This window comes from Delphinus delphis, chromosome 21, assembly GCF_949987515.2.
Source record: "Delphinus delphis chromosome 21, mDelDel1.2, whole genome shotgun sequence".
NCBI lineage: Eukaryota > Metazoa > Chordata > Mammalia > Artiodactyla > Delphinidae > Delphinus > Delphinus delphis.
The window spans coordinates 8,333,326-8,347,687 of NC_082703.1; the positions used below are offsets into that span (position 1 = coordinate 8,333,326).

The window sequence follows — 14,362 nt, forward strand, 5'->3', positions numbered from 1 at the left end:
CATTTTCTACCACTACCTTGTTCCCAGCGACAGGAGCTTATCTGCTCAGATTAGGATACTGTGCACACGCCAGCCCGGAAATGGATGTCGGGTTTGACTCTTCTTGGTTGGTTGCAACAAGTTCCATCTGCTCTGTGACGCACAGCTGGATCACTCTGGTGTTCTGATAATGTCTCTTCAAGGTTTCTCTCGAAAGCCCTCGTTTGCTCACTCCCTAAGTGCTTGGCAGGTGGGTAGGTGATGGCAGGGGAAGCTAAAAGGTCTGCAGCATGTTAATGATGGAGAGAGGATTGCACACCAGCACTCCAGGTCCTCAGTTTTGCACATGAATTGTTCAACCGTTCTTTCCTGTGTGGGGTTTACACTTATTAGGTCACCTGGCTGCTGAGATGCGTGACGGATCCAGTTGAAGGACAGGTGGGGAATGAGGGTTCTATTAACACCATACTGAACAAATTAATACTGAACAAATTAATTCAATCTACTTTAATTTGGAGGCTCTTCCTACCCCCACACCCTTTTCACCAATAGATTTCTTATTTATGTGGCTTGTGTTTGTAATAAGCAATTGATTCCAATTTCCTCAAATGGAATTTTACGCAATCCATCGGTGAAGTGTATTTTTGCAATGCTTAAAAATGTTAAGTGAATGATGTAAACAAAATGACCAGTTGCATGCATTATCTAGTTTTAAAAAGCAAACTCTTTTCAGAGGTTTTAAAAGAACCTATTTAACAGGTAAGTAACCATTATACACAACACCGTTCAGTGGCTCAAGGACAATTTCTCTGATGCCTTCTCTGCTTCATGCACCATGCCAGGAGTGAAATACTGAGTATCAGGAAACAAAATCCCTCCCCTTCAAGTAGTTGACGTTTTTAGGGCAGGGAGAGACAGACAATATACACATTTTCAACATCTTTAAAAATATATAGCATGTTAGATGATGACAAAGTTCTGTAGAAAAAATAGAGCAGGGAAAAGATTGCTGGGTAAAGAGGGAATTACAATTGATGACAGTGTGGCTAGAAGGGCTTAGGATGGCAAAGGAGGTAAGAAGGCAATGCATATCTAGGAAAGAACATTTCAAGCACAGGGAATAGTACATGCAAAGGTCCTGAGGTGAGAGTGTGCCTTTAATACTAGACAAACCATAGGAAGCAAATGTGGAGAGAGGTATGTATGGGGGAGGGTGGGGAGGTGGCAAAGGGTAGAGAGGAGAAGGAGATGAGAATAAGGAAGGGATGGGGACAGCACACATGCAGTCCCTTTTAGGTCCCTGGACTTTTGAGTTTCAGCGAGATTACGAACCTCTGACATTTCCAGACAGAGGAGTCATCATCATGATCTCACTTTCCCTTTTTTTTAAAAAAAAAAAAAAAAAAAACAAAACTAGGCAAAGAACTTCATTAACCTTTGTTTCAAACTTTATTCCCAGGCTTCTTCACCTTAATTAATTAGTGGCGAAGAATGAATTGTATATAAGCAAAAACTGAAAAGAACGGCAGTGTCCAGGGGCTTGGGCTTAAAAATATTAGAGATCTAGATTTTATCAGATCCGTAAACAAAATTTTAAAAAGCAGTCACAATACAAAACAGCAGGTCCCAGTAACTTCAAGATTTATCCCCTTCAGAAGCTGACTCGATTGTCTGCTTCGTTCTTGGAAGCCTCATCAAAATTCTCCACGAGATCTGGACCTTCATCAACCTCCTCCTCTCCAGTAGCAAGCGGTGCCTTTCCATCCAGAGACTGTTTGGGCAGAGCTCCAGCCAGTCTCCTTAAACTGGTCAGACTGTCTGCGCCAAGCTGGTTTAAGATGCTGGGTAGCACTTCTGTCAGCTGCTTTGTCTCAGCATGGCCTGTGCAGGTGAAAGTGTTTGCTGCCAGAGATGCCTGAACTTCAGGGTTGTTAAAGTGGATCCCTGTTCCTTGGTTTGTGAACACACGCAACCCCTTCAATACCAGAGATATTGTTTACCCCTAACTTCTTTAAAGAGGACTGAAGTTTTCTGTCCTCTGCTGTGGCTGTTCTATGAACCACCTTCTTTCTGCGAGCTGTTCCTTTCCCACCCACGCGCACTTGTGCCTGCAGTTTGGCGAGTTTCTCCTGGAGCATGATCGTTTCTTTCCTCTGAGGCTCCTGTCCTCGGGTTCCGCCGCGAGGTGGAAGAAGAGACGAGACGGCATCGCCTGGCCCCCAGGGCGGCCACCCCTGGCCTGACCTCGATCCCGAGAGTCAGCCTGAGTGGGTGCGCCTGTCCGTAGCATCGCCTTCCTCTCCTGCCCTGTCTCGCTCCTTCCGGGCACTTCCCGCCCCCGTTCCCATCCTCCTCCCATGCCGGTGTCCAGAGCCTTTTTGTACCTTGTTGGAGCGGAAATGGGGCCACGCGGGGGACTAGGGTTGGCGCTCAGGGGGTCTCGGGCAGACCAGCTGAGATAAGGCACACACGCGGGGACGCAAGATGGCGGCTAGTTACTTTCCCTACATCGGCTCAGATGTTACCTTTTCTCTGAGGCCAACCCTGATGACCCTGTTTAACCCTGAAACCCATGTCCCTCTTCACTCCCTCATGGCCTGACTTTTTCTTTTTCCATAGCATTTTCACCTTCTAAGTTTCTAGATCACTTTTCTTATTTATAAAGCATAGTCTATTCCTGCTTCTCTACTAGGATGTCAGGTACACAAAGGTAGGGACCTGTCTCTAGGTCACTAGCAAATCGCAAGTACCTGGACGAGACTCTGGCTCAGTAAGGCTGCAAACCTTATACGTTCTGCTTATTGAGTCATGAAAGCTGATATAAGGATCTGCTAAGGATGCTAAGGATGATTTCCAAACAGCTCTAGAAAGCTATTCTATCCTGAATGATAAAGGGAAATATGGGGAAAAGCAGGTACTAAGAAAAAACAGTAGTTCTTAATCATCCAGGTTTGTGAAGTGGAAGACAACAAAGGGTAGAAAAAGGTTGACAGTCCCCACCTTAAATGAGTCACTATAAGAAAGAAACTAAAATAATTTGCCACTGTTTCTCCTCAAGATTGTAATACCTAAATGCCCATCAACAGACAAATGGATAAAGAAGATGTGGTACATATATACAGTGGAATATTACTCAGCCATAAAAAGGAACAAAATTGGGTCATTTGTAGAGACGTGGATGGACCTAGAGACTGTCATACAGAGTGAAGCAAGTCAGAAAAACAAATATTGTATATTAATGTATATATGTGGAATCTAGGAAAATGGTACAGATGTACCGGTTTGCAAGGCAGAAATAGAGACACAGACAAACGTATGGACACCAAGGGGGGGAAGTGGCGGGGGGGTGTTGGTGGTGGGAGATTGGGATTGACATGTATACACTGATATGTATAAAATGGATAACTAATAAGAACCTGCTTACATGGGAGTGAGTGAACTGATGAGGATGATTATAATTTTTGTGACTTTCTGTCGGAATAAAAAATCTCCCCCCCAAAAAAGAACCTGCTGTATAAAAAATTAAATTAAATTTTAAAAAAAAGATTGTAATACCCTCCAAAGTTCAAGAAATTGCTCTTGGTCAGATTATAAGAATCCTACCGCATAAACTGCAAGGGAAGAAATGTAATTTAAGTTCTTAGTAAATTCAATTAGTTTTTTAAAATAGATAATGGTAAAACTTTCTAAGAACCAAGGTTAATGCAGCCAGGTAACGAAGTGACCTCAGGCCCAATTACTCTTTTAATATTTTAATATGTGGAGAGACAGACTTCCTTCCCTTATTCATTTTTTCTGTGTGTCTGAGTAACGAGTCCTCAGAATACATGGTGAATTGAGATACAGTGCAAACACATCTGCAATCTGCTCTCACATTCAATAACTTAGTAGACATACACATTCTGCAGTAGAGTATCCCTAATTTATACCCTAATTAGAAATGATGATACTTTATACAGATACACCTCTAAATTTTCTATAACAGGAGAGTTTGCCAAGTAAATTTTAAAAATGTAATTAAGACTGGAGGAAGAAACTGTTGAAACTAGTTTAAAAACTATCTTTCAAGGACTTCAGAAGCCTCCACTCTACATGAGGGCTAAGTAAATCCACTTAGTAATCTATTCAGAGAATTCAACTCTATTTGCATGGCTATGAATTGAGGAAGTTATCAAATGTCTTTTTAATTTATGCTATATGTTTGTAACTTGCCTTACCATAGTACAAAGATAATAGTTGAGATTGTATGGGGGTGAGGTGTTCTGGTCAGGTGTGATTTCCGGTTAGAATTACAGCATCTCAGAGTTGGAATGAAATTTAACTATAACCTTATCTCAACATCCTTCAGATGCTTGAACTTCTATCAACATATTGTCCATCTTCTGCCAAAGCACATCAGATGAGGAGGCAATCATTGCCTCTCAGTCTCCTTTTCCTTCTAAGAGTCAGAGGCCCAGAAGACTCTGGCAGTGGTTAAGCTTAATCAGCTCTGGAGTCAGACAGCCTGGATTCAGATAACCCCATATCACTGTGAGACCTTCAGTAATTTATTTAACACCTAAACCTCCATTTTCTTATATGCAAAATAGGGGTAAACCTAGAACTTCCTCCCTACGGTGGTTGTGAAAACTAGAATTTAAACCATATAAAATGCTTATTATTGTATTCAGGGTATTGAAATCAGTGTTTCTGCTCTTGTTATGATCATCATTCTGCACACTGGGACAATGAGAATTAGCCAGAAATCATGTCAATTAGAATTACACAAGACTCATCTATTTTCTTGGCATCTCAGGGTTTTACAGCACCTCCTGAAGCCTGGTTACCGAAAAAGATCAGAGTTCCGTGAAAGAGGCGCTGCTCATATATTGACCCTAAGGAATAATCTAGAAATCACTTCTGAGAGGAAAAGTCCCTGAAAGCTTGATTTTCCTAAGAGCTGTGAATTCTCTTACACATGAAGACTCAACAATTGATGAATTGAGGTCTTGCTAGTCGGATTCCAGTGAATAGAGACTTCACTATATAATTGGCCTTTCTATCAATTAGTCCCAATTGGTAAATTTTACTGTACATTTGTCCCTGTCAAGAATGAATTAATAATTTAAGTGTGACATTACATAAATACCAGACATTGATGTATGTGTATCATCTTCGGTATACATCAATATTCCCGTTAAGTCCTTGAGAGTGGCAAGAGCAGGCCAGGTGATCAGGAGGAAGTTTTGCAGGACCTCTGTGAACCACACAGACCCAAAAACAGTGCAAAAATCACCTCCTGAAAAAAACAAGGAACTGGGTTCCAATCAGTAGACTGCAAACCTGACTTGTCTTGCCAAGCCAAGATGCTGGGCAAACTGTCTGTGTTTGAGTTCACTGGTGAAGCTATTGGGCTCCGGGCAACCACACGGGGCAGAGGTTGTAAGAGGCTATTTGTCACAGCCTCAACAATGAGGCTTTATTTTCCCTAAAGGAGTCAGAGCCAGGAGCTGCTAACTGGTCACAGGTGTGCACACACACAAGCACTCAACCAATGATGCCCATTTCAACTCAGGAGCTGATGAGAAAGGTTGGGGAAAGTGACCAGCCCGGGGGAAGAATACAAGGGAAGAAATTCCACATGTGCTATGTCCCAGGGTCTCCAAGAGCCACACCTGCCTCAATTATATACAATGGAATATTACTCAGCCATAAAAAAGAACGAAATAATGCCATTTGCAGCAACATGGATGGACCCAGAGATTTTCATACTAAGTGAAGTCAGTCAGATAAAGACAAATATCATATGATATCACTTATACGTGGAATCTAAGTTTTAAAAATGACACAAATGAACTTATTTGCAACGCAGAAAACAGACTTACAGATATTACAAACTTGTGGTTGCCAAAGGGGAAACATGGGGTGGGGGATACATCAGGAGCTTGGGATTAACTTACACACACTACTACATATAAGATAGATAACCAACATGGACCTGCTGTATAGCACAGGGAACTCTACTGACTGAATACTCTGTTGTGATAACCTATATGAGAAAAGAATCTCAAAAAGAATGAATATATGTATAACTGAATCACTCTGCTGTACACCTGAAACTAACACAACATTGTAAACCAACCGTACTCTTATAAAAAAATAAAGTTAAATTAAAAATTCTTAATTCCCCTAGCAAGCTAGCCAAGCTACAGATCTTTACACAGGCTCTGTATTTGGCACCGTGTTCCCTTTCTAACAGCAGGGCCCTACTCATCTGCACCCTTTCCTGGACCTCCCTTCCCACTTCCTGGCCCTGGTGCATCACCCTGTTTCCCATGAAAGCCACTTGCCCTTGTTCCTACTACTTTGACGCAATAAGGAATATATTTTCCTTGATCAATCCACAAGAAATGAAGCTGTGCTCCTCCTGGGATATTGATTACTCCCTCCTGCCCCCACACTCCAGCCTACACTACTTCCCCGTGTCTACGTAATTTCCGCGTATAGACCTTTATCCTACGACACAGTATTAAATAGGAGGAAAGAGCACGTGTCATCAACCAGACACCACCTGAACTTGCACAATTTTAGTCCCTTAGCCTCCCTGAGGCATCATATCCTCCTCCTATTAAGATGGAGTTGATGGTATCTACCTTAAGGAACGGTGGCAAGAATCTAAGTAACTAATTCTGTATTTCAGACATTAGCTATTATTAATTCAAACTATTTAACAGTTAAAAATATGCTTACAAAAATCAAATCTGAGGCATGCGTACTGCTCTATTTCATTTTCTGAAGGTGGCAGAATTCTGCCATATACCTCCGATTCATTGCTAGACTACAGACAAAGCCCCACATCTTGCTTTTCCAACGCTCTCCCTCTCTGCTCAGCCTAAGCTTATCATCAGTGTGTGTAATTAAGGGGCTTAGTGCTTGGCTGCCATTCTGAGAGGCAGAGCCCCTGCCATGGTGCCACCTGGCAGTCTATCAGAATTTGTTTTATGCCATTTCCTGCTCTGAAATCCTCTTTTTGAGAGGAAGTTGGAAAAGACATAGAACCATTTTCTACTTCCCAGCGGGACTTCAAAAAAAAATGTGCAATTTGTCTTTCTGGAGGGCTCACTCTTGACTTGCCTGTTTGGTAATTACAAGAGAAGACTCAAAGGCAGTGGTTCGGTAGAAACTCCCCGTCTTTGTATTTCTTTTCAGCGTCCAGTGAGTGACAATCTTTCTCATTAGAAAACTCCTGACGCTCCCTGGTCAAGTCAGAATGTCAGGCCCTAAGCAGATGAAGATAATTTTAAAAACTGAAACGATCTATACCTCGGTCAGAGTTTCAACTTCTCTTCCCAGCTGCATATGAAAATAACCATTAACTTTAAACAGAACAAACTAAAGACCCTCCAAGGTCACTGCATTACAAATGCACTGCAGTCCACACAGTGAGGAAACAGTATCAGGGTGTCAAGAAGTTTCCAGATGGGAGTTTCAAGTTTTTAAAGCATTCCCCATTCCCACCTGTGTTAACCCACTGGTTTCTTATAACAGCCCCGGGAGATGTCATTATAAAGTTCATTTCACTAAGAAAATTTTAGTGCCCAATTTGCCATCTCAGGACCAGTGAGTGACAAGAACAAGGGCTTCTGGCTTCAACTTCAGCATTTTTCCATCAAACCAGAGCCCTTGCAACCTACTCAGTTCCAAAGGAAAGGTTCCTCTGTATTTTTCTTCTCGATTTGTGTTTTATCAATAACTGAGACCCATGACAATTTCTCCATCTGCCAGACTGCTGTCACCGTCCTCCAGAACCTTGTTCACAAAGCCATTCTTACACAGACAAGGACAGACTGCATCTAACGGCACCAATAAAGGTGGCATTTCACCCACACTGTAGGTCCGTCAACAGGGGCTGATGGGAAGGGAGGTCCCGATGGAGAGGTGCCCAAAAGGTTCAGCCCTCCAAAAACACCTTCAAAAGGGATGGGTTAACCTGAAAAACATGATTCTGAAAACTCAGGACAATATTAAATAAATCAGTTAAAGCCATGCAGCCCCTCATCTACTCCTGGAGCTTGACAGTCCTCTTCCAACAATGCCGATTCACAAAATCATGCCTGTCCCACTGGGGATCCGCAGGTCCCTTCCATCTCACAGTCCTTGAATGCCTACAGAGTCATTAGCCTGTGCTGGACCACAGCTGCCCTGTTCCGAATCCCCCTCTGATAATATCCCCTGCAATGACTTCACTGGCACTCTCAGACTCAACAGATAGGAGTCCTACCCAAAGCAAACAGGTCTCTGAATTAGGTTGTAAGTTATAATCTGTACTTTGTGAGCTCTAGAATCAACAACTGGCCCATCATTTCCTAACCGTGTGGCCTTAGGCAAGCTTTTTTTTTTTTTTTTTTTAAAGCTGTGAGGCATGCGGGATCTTAGTTCCTCCACCAGGATCGAACCCGTGCCCCCTGAAGTGGAAGCTCTGAGTCTTAACCACTGGACTGCCAAGGAAGTCCCTTAGGCAAACTATTTACATCTTCAAACTTCAGACTCTTTGTCTCCAATGCTGAATAGTTCTACCTACATCTCTAGTGGATACCACTGCTTACGAGCTCCTTCCTCTTTTTGAGGAGGAATGCCGTCTACCACTCTCCTTTGCAAGGCTCTGCAATGTTTTATGCCCATCAGGATAATTCCAATTCCATTTGCCTTACCAGTAATAGGCATGGGAAACAATTTCGACCATTAAGATGTGAATGACAGTATGCTAGGGGACTTTGAGACTTAAAATGATACACTCACACAGAAAGGACCTTTCTTCTACTAGACGATGTTGTGTCTGGATGCGATGGCTGGAACGGCTACAGTTATCTTGTTACCATGAGTGGAGTCAGCCTGAGTATACAATTCAGCTAACTCACTGAGGATTATAATGTTCCAGAGTACCTGGTTTTCTGACATCCTCAATGAATGGCTGAATCAATCACTTCTGTTGCATCGAATAATAAAATTCTTATAATTTAGATCATCTGAGTCAGGGCTTTTTCCTACCACTTGAAGTTGGCAGAAAGCATATTAGCTGACAATATCGAACAACAAATGTCTCAATGTCAAGTATTATTTGAAACATGTCAGTACATTAGCTTATTTGATGATCACAACAATCCTTTCAGGCTGCTAGGAAACAGCACAGAGAGGTTAAGTTACCTGCTCAATTCACCTAGCGGGGAGCAGAAAAGGAGGCATTTGAGCCCAGGCGATCTGGGTCAGAGCCAACCACTGTGCAAAATCTCCTTCCTTCCTTACATGCATTATCTCAGAGGGGGATAATAGGCTTAGCTTTAAAATAAAGTCATCTAGACAACCTCTAATGCAAAGTTGGAGGAACTTAAATATGCTGGTAATTTTGTACTAATGATGACGTGTTTCATATGCTTCCGACAGTATCAGCAACCTCCTCACCCACTGTAATTTGCTTCATCTCATCCTCCAGTATCTGAGTTTATTTTTTGCACTGACCCTCACCACAAACCTCCCAGTGGTTTCTTGATGGTCTACACCCCCAACATCAAACTGGTCACAAATGAGCCCGGACTTACACCTGATTCTCAATGCTGGCTTTTCTTCTCTCTGGAGCTTCCAATGTTACATGCCACTCGGACTCTCAATTTTTTCATTGATTTTTTAAAATTATTTTTTGAACAACTGATTTAGTCTCTTCAAGCCAGCTTAGCAGAGTAGCTTCTGGCCATTCAATGGCACTAGGACCCATTTTCCTTTTTGTCTTCTAAATATTCCCCTAATTTTCTGACATCCTTAGATCCAATCATTCCCAAGTAATTGAATCCTGAATACGTTCATATAATCCCATCCCTACCCAGTCTAGAACAATGACTCTTTTATCTCTTAGTGGCCTCTGTGAGTCTGGCTTAGTTGTTCCTCTATCTGCAGAGGGCACTTGAGGAGGGAAACAGGTTGCTGAATGGTGGGGGGAAGGTGGATTCCGCTTTCCTGTCAGGGAGGAAGAGCCATAACAAAACCACCATGACCAGAGTCCTTAGCTATATAGTTTTACAGCAACTATATGTAATACTTCTTGGTATTCCCAAGGTGGCTTGAAAACTAACAGCTAGCATTGATAGATCATCTATGATAGGCAATGCCCAAGCAAGGATGTATATCAGCTCTTTTAATCACCCTTACAGTGCTACCTTCCTGTTAGCGCTCCATATGCCAAAGGTCAAAACAGAAAGGTTATGTAAGTTGCCCAAGGCTGCACAGCTGGTCATGGCTAACCCAGGCTTTGACTCAGGTGTCTGGGTCCACAGCCAATGCCCTTTAACAACAGTGTCGTAACACCAGAACTAAGTGAAAATGTATCAATAACCATTGCTTCCTTCCAGCCAGAAACTTCTGTCAATGTGTGACCCAACCTCCCTCTAAACTTGACCTCATACCCTCCCCAGCCTAGGAGACCCTCATATCTGTTATCTTTCTGCCTCTTATCCATCTTTCGAGAACTAAAGCTAATTAAGATCAGCCGAACATGGCAACGGTTCCATGTGTTAAAAATCACAAGAGATAAAACTGTAAAGTAGGAAATACTGTTTCTTGAATTTAAGTCATATGTGTTCAATATTAATGAACACTCTGCCGGGCACACAGCTAGCATGCATGTGACAGGTAGCTATATTTAATGTTCTTTTCACTGTCCCACTCTCTTTCTTTAGATCTTAAGATAGCGCCAAACAAGGAGGCATTTTTAATATACACTCTTCTGTAATGATGATTCAGAGGGAGGGACACTAGGGGTGGGAGTGGAAATTAAAATTCTAACTCCCTTTCTATTAGGAAAACTTCCAGCACAGCCTTTAAGCATTCTAATTAACAAAAACTTATGGAGAAACTTATTAAGAATAATGAGTAGCATAAGAGAATACAACTCTAACAGAGAGAGTGAAGTACACAAATTCTTGAGCTGAGGTCAAATTCTATCTCTGACATTTGCCAACTCTGATCTTGGGCAAGTCATTTCACCCAAGGGCAGATTCTGATGCCAGCTCTACCTCTGTTTGAGTCCTGGCTTTGCCATGTTATTAAGCTGTGTGAATTTGGGCACTGCTGCAAATCACCTGGGGATGCTGTTAAAATGCAGGTTCTGATGAAACCATTCTGGGGAAAGGCATGACATTTTGTCTATCTACCAAACTCCGAAGTAATATGCGAACGGCCTATAGATCCACTTTGAGAAGTTTAAGCAGTTTCCTCATCTGTTAAAAAAAAAAAAAAAGAAAAATGAAAAGAGAGGTATCTACCTCATGGAGTTCTTGATACTACAGCTGACCCTTGAAAAACACGGGTATGAACTGAGAAGGTCCACTTACAGGCAGATTTTTTTCAGTTGTAAATACTACAAATCTACACAAGTCGCGGTCGGTTGAATCCGCAGATGCCCAGGGCTGACTATATGTTATGTGGAGATTTTTGACTGTGTGGAGGGGGGACACCCCTAACCCTCACATTGTTCAAGGGTCAACCGTATATGTGAAAGAAGGCTCGTTACTAAATATTATGATCACTGAAGCTCAGGGAGCTTTCACTTTGATCCAAGCTGGTAAGGGCAGTCCTGAAATTTGTCCCTGCTCACATGCGTATGTGACAATTCTGCTTAGATCTGAACAGTACCTAGTCTTTATATGAAAAAGGACTTTGGGGATTTCCCTGGCAGTCCAGTGTGGTTAGGACTCCGAGCTCCCACCGCAGGGGGCACGGGTTCAATCCCTGGTCGGGGAACTAAGACCGCACATGCCGTGAGGCGTGGCCAAAAATAAAATGAAAACAAAGATGACTTTGGCTCGTAGGAAGGATAACTTTATGGGCTGCCCTTATCTCCAAGTTCACCCCACCCTGGGACTCGTTATCTTGTTCTCTCTGCGCTTTAGGTAAGCTATGCCATGATGTCCTTACCTCAGTGAGGCTCTGCAGAAATGAAGAGGGGGAACGTCCCAGAAAACATGTTTATAATTGGCTGTGTGAGACCAACACATTTATATCCACCAGTGAGGATTAATAAGCTCATAAAACACCAGTAGTAGCTGTCTCTCTCACCAGCTGAGAAGAAAGCATTATTCCACTGCAGTCTCTTTTGTATCTAAATCCATATTTTACCTACCTATATATTTACAAAACAAATTTTAAATATTAAGTAGAATGCAAGTTATAACAAATAATCACGTCTCCCACGCTTATTCAATGCCAAGGTTAAGAAAGGAAATCGCATCAATAACATGAGTCAGTCCCTCAAACACAAGGTTTTATTTGTTAAGACATCAAATAAAGCACAAGATGGTGTTTGCTCATAGGTAAAATACCAAAGCAGGAAGGCCATAAGCTCAGGGGAATTCTACATTCATTCAAATAGTTCTAATGATGGTAAGAATGGGGGTAATTTAATCCAAATTGTTTAATTCTGAATGAGAAAAGAGGTGACTAAACGTTTCTTTTTCCCTTCCTTTTTGTCTTCTGTCTGCCCTTGCACAGAGACTTCAAAAACCAAGACAGACGCAGTGAAGCTTTGGTTCTGGGTAACTTGAGCGGTTCCCCCCAAAGGGAGTTCATTTCTCTCTCCCTCACAACACTCAGCCCCTGCTACCTAGCTCAGCCCATTGTGATCTGCTTTTGAGAGCTCTACTCTCCTTAGCCTAAGATCTCTCGTACAGACACCTAAATGCAAGCAGCCATCAGCACAAAAGCAACATCTAGGGGACAAGCAGCCTGCAGGCTAGCCAGGGAGGGCAGCGCTTTTAGCCTTTGTCAGGCAGCACCCAGAAGTGATGGAGTTCTTCGAATTTATTTCTGACCCTAAGCCCCTCTATACACACGGACTTATTCTGTCTGCCTTGGTAATCACATTTTGTGAACCCTGTAAACTTTTCCGCAGAGCACTTTCATGCCTGACTGTCTTCCTGCTTCCGGTCGTCAGACATCACATTTACTGAGCGCCTACCATATACCCGCTAATGTGCTAGGCACTGGTGCGCAAATCAGACATGTTCCCTGACGTCACCGAGCTTATGGCAAAGCACCCACGGAGGCACCAAGCATCGCGGTCCTCTAAACGACTAAAGGGATCCTTCTCACTACTCCCCCGGCCCCACCAGTTTTTATAACAGTTTTATGAACCCCTATTATAGGGTTTTTGGTTTTATTTTTAACGAACCCATTTTTAAAAGGTCATATTTACCCATCTCCACTCCCCAAAGTAGACAATATCTGGTCAATTTCACAATGATCTTGCCCAATCGTTTGCTTTAATTTCATTCACATGCATGCATTCAATCAATCCCCAATCCTTTAACTGAGCAGCTGTGGTATGCGGGCTTTGTAGGAAGCCTGAGGATAACCCCCGGCCCTCAAGAGGCTCCTAGCCTAGCAGGCAAGGTGGAGACACTCAGTAGGATTTGATGAGTAGTATAATGGGAAGTTCAGTGGCACATACATACAATGGAATATTACTCAGCCATAAAAAGAAACCAAATTGAGTTATCTGTAGTGAGGTGGATGGACCCGGAGACTATCATACGGTGTGAAGTAAGTCAGAAAGAGAAAATTAAATACCATACGCTAACACATATATATGGAATCTAAAAAATAAAATGGTTCTGAAGAGCCTAGGGGCAGGACAGGCATAAAGACCCAGACATAGAGAATGGACTTGAGGACAAAGGGAGGGGGAAGGGTAAGCTGGGACGAAGTGAGAGAGTGGCATGGACATATATACACTACCAAATGTAAAATAGCTAGTGGGAAGCAGCCACATAGCACAGGGAGATCAGCTCGGTGCTTTGTAACCACCTAGAGGGGTGGGATGGGGAGGGTGGGAGGGAGGGAGATGCAAGAGGGAGGAAATATGGGGATACACATATATGTATAGCTGATTCACTTTGTATAAAGCAGAAACTAACACACCACTGTAAGGCAATTATACTCCAATAAAGATGTTAAAAAAAAAGATGCCCGAGACGACTTCACAGTGGAGTAGTTAAGTCATTGGTTCATGCATATACACAGCTTGACTAGAAACATAATAGAAGCATTTCACGTCTTACAAGCCTAACAAGTCAACAGAAGAGAGAAAGACAAATATCCTTGAAAACTAAGTCATACTATTCGAATACATAGCTTAATGCCACCAAAACATGAAATCAATTATAGTCAACCCTCGGGACCTGCGGGGGATGGATTCCAGGACCCACTATGGATACAAAGATCCAGAGGCTTGAGCCCCAGTGTCAGCGCTCTGTATTCACAGGACCCACGTCCACGGATTCAACCAACCACGGATACAGAGGGCCACCTGGTTTTAAAATGGAAGGTGATGCACTAATCTGTTGTTTAATGCTGTCTT

The 14,362-nt window shown here is 42.6% G+C and overlaps 1 protein-coding gene and 1 pseudogene across 3 annotated transcripts in view; both read right to left on the reverse strand.

Moving 5' to 3' along the window:
• Nucleotides 1–14,362, reverse strand: part of UNC5D (unc-5 netrin receptor D) — a 603,365-nt gene that overhangs the window by 303,341 nt on the left and 285,662 nt on the right. The window lies entirely within an intron of this gene.
• Nucleotides 1,631–2,269, reverse strand: LOC132417709 (transcription factor BTF3 pseudogene; annotated as a pseudogene).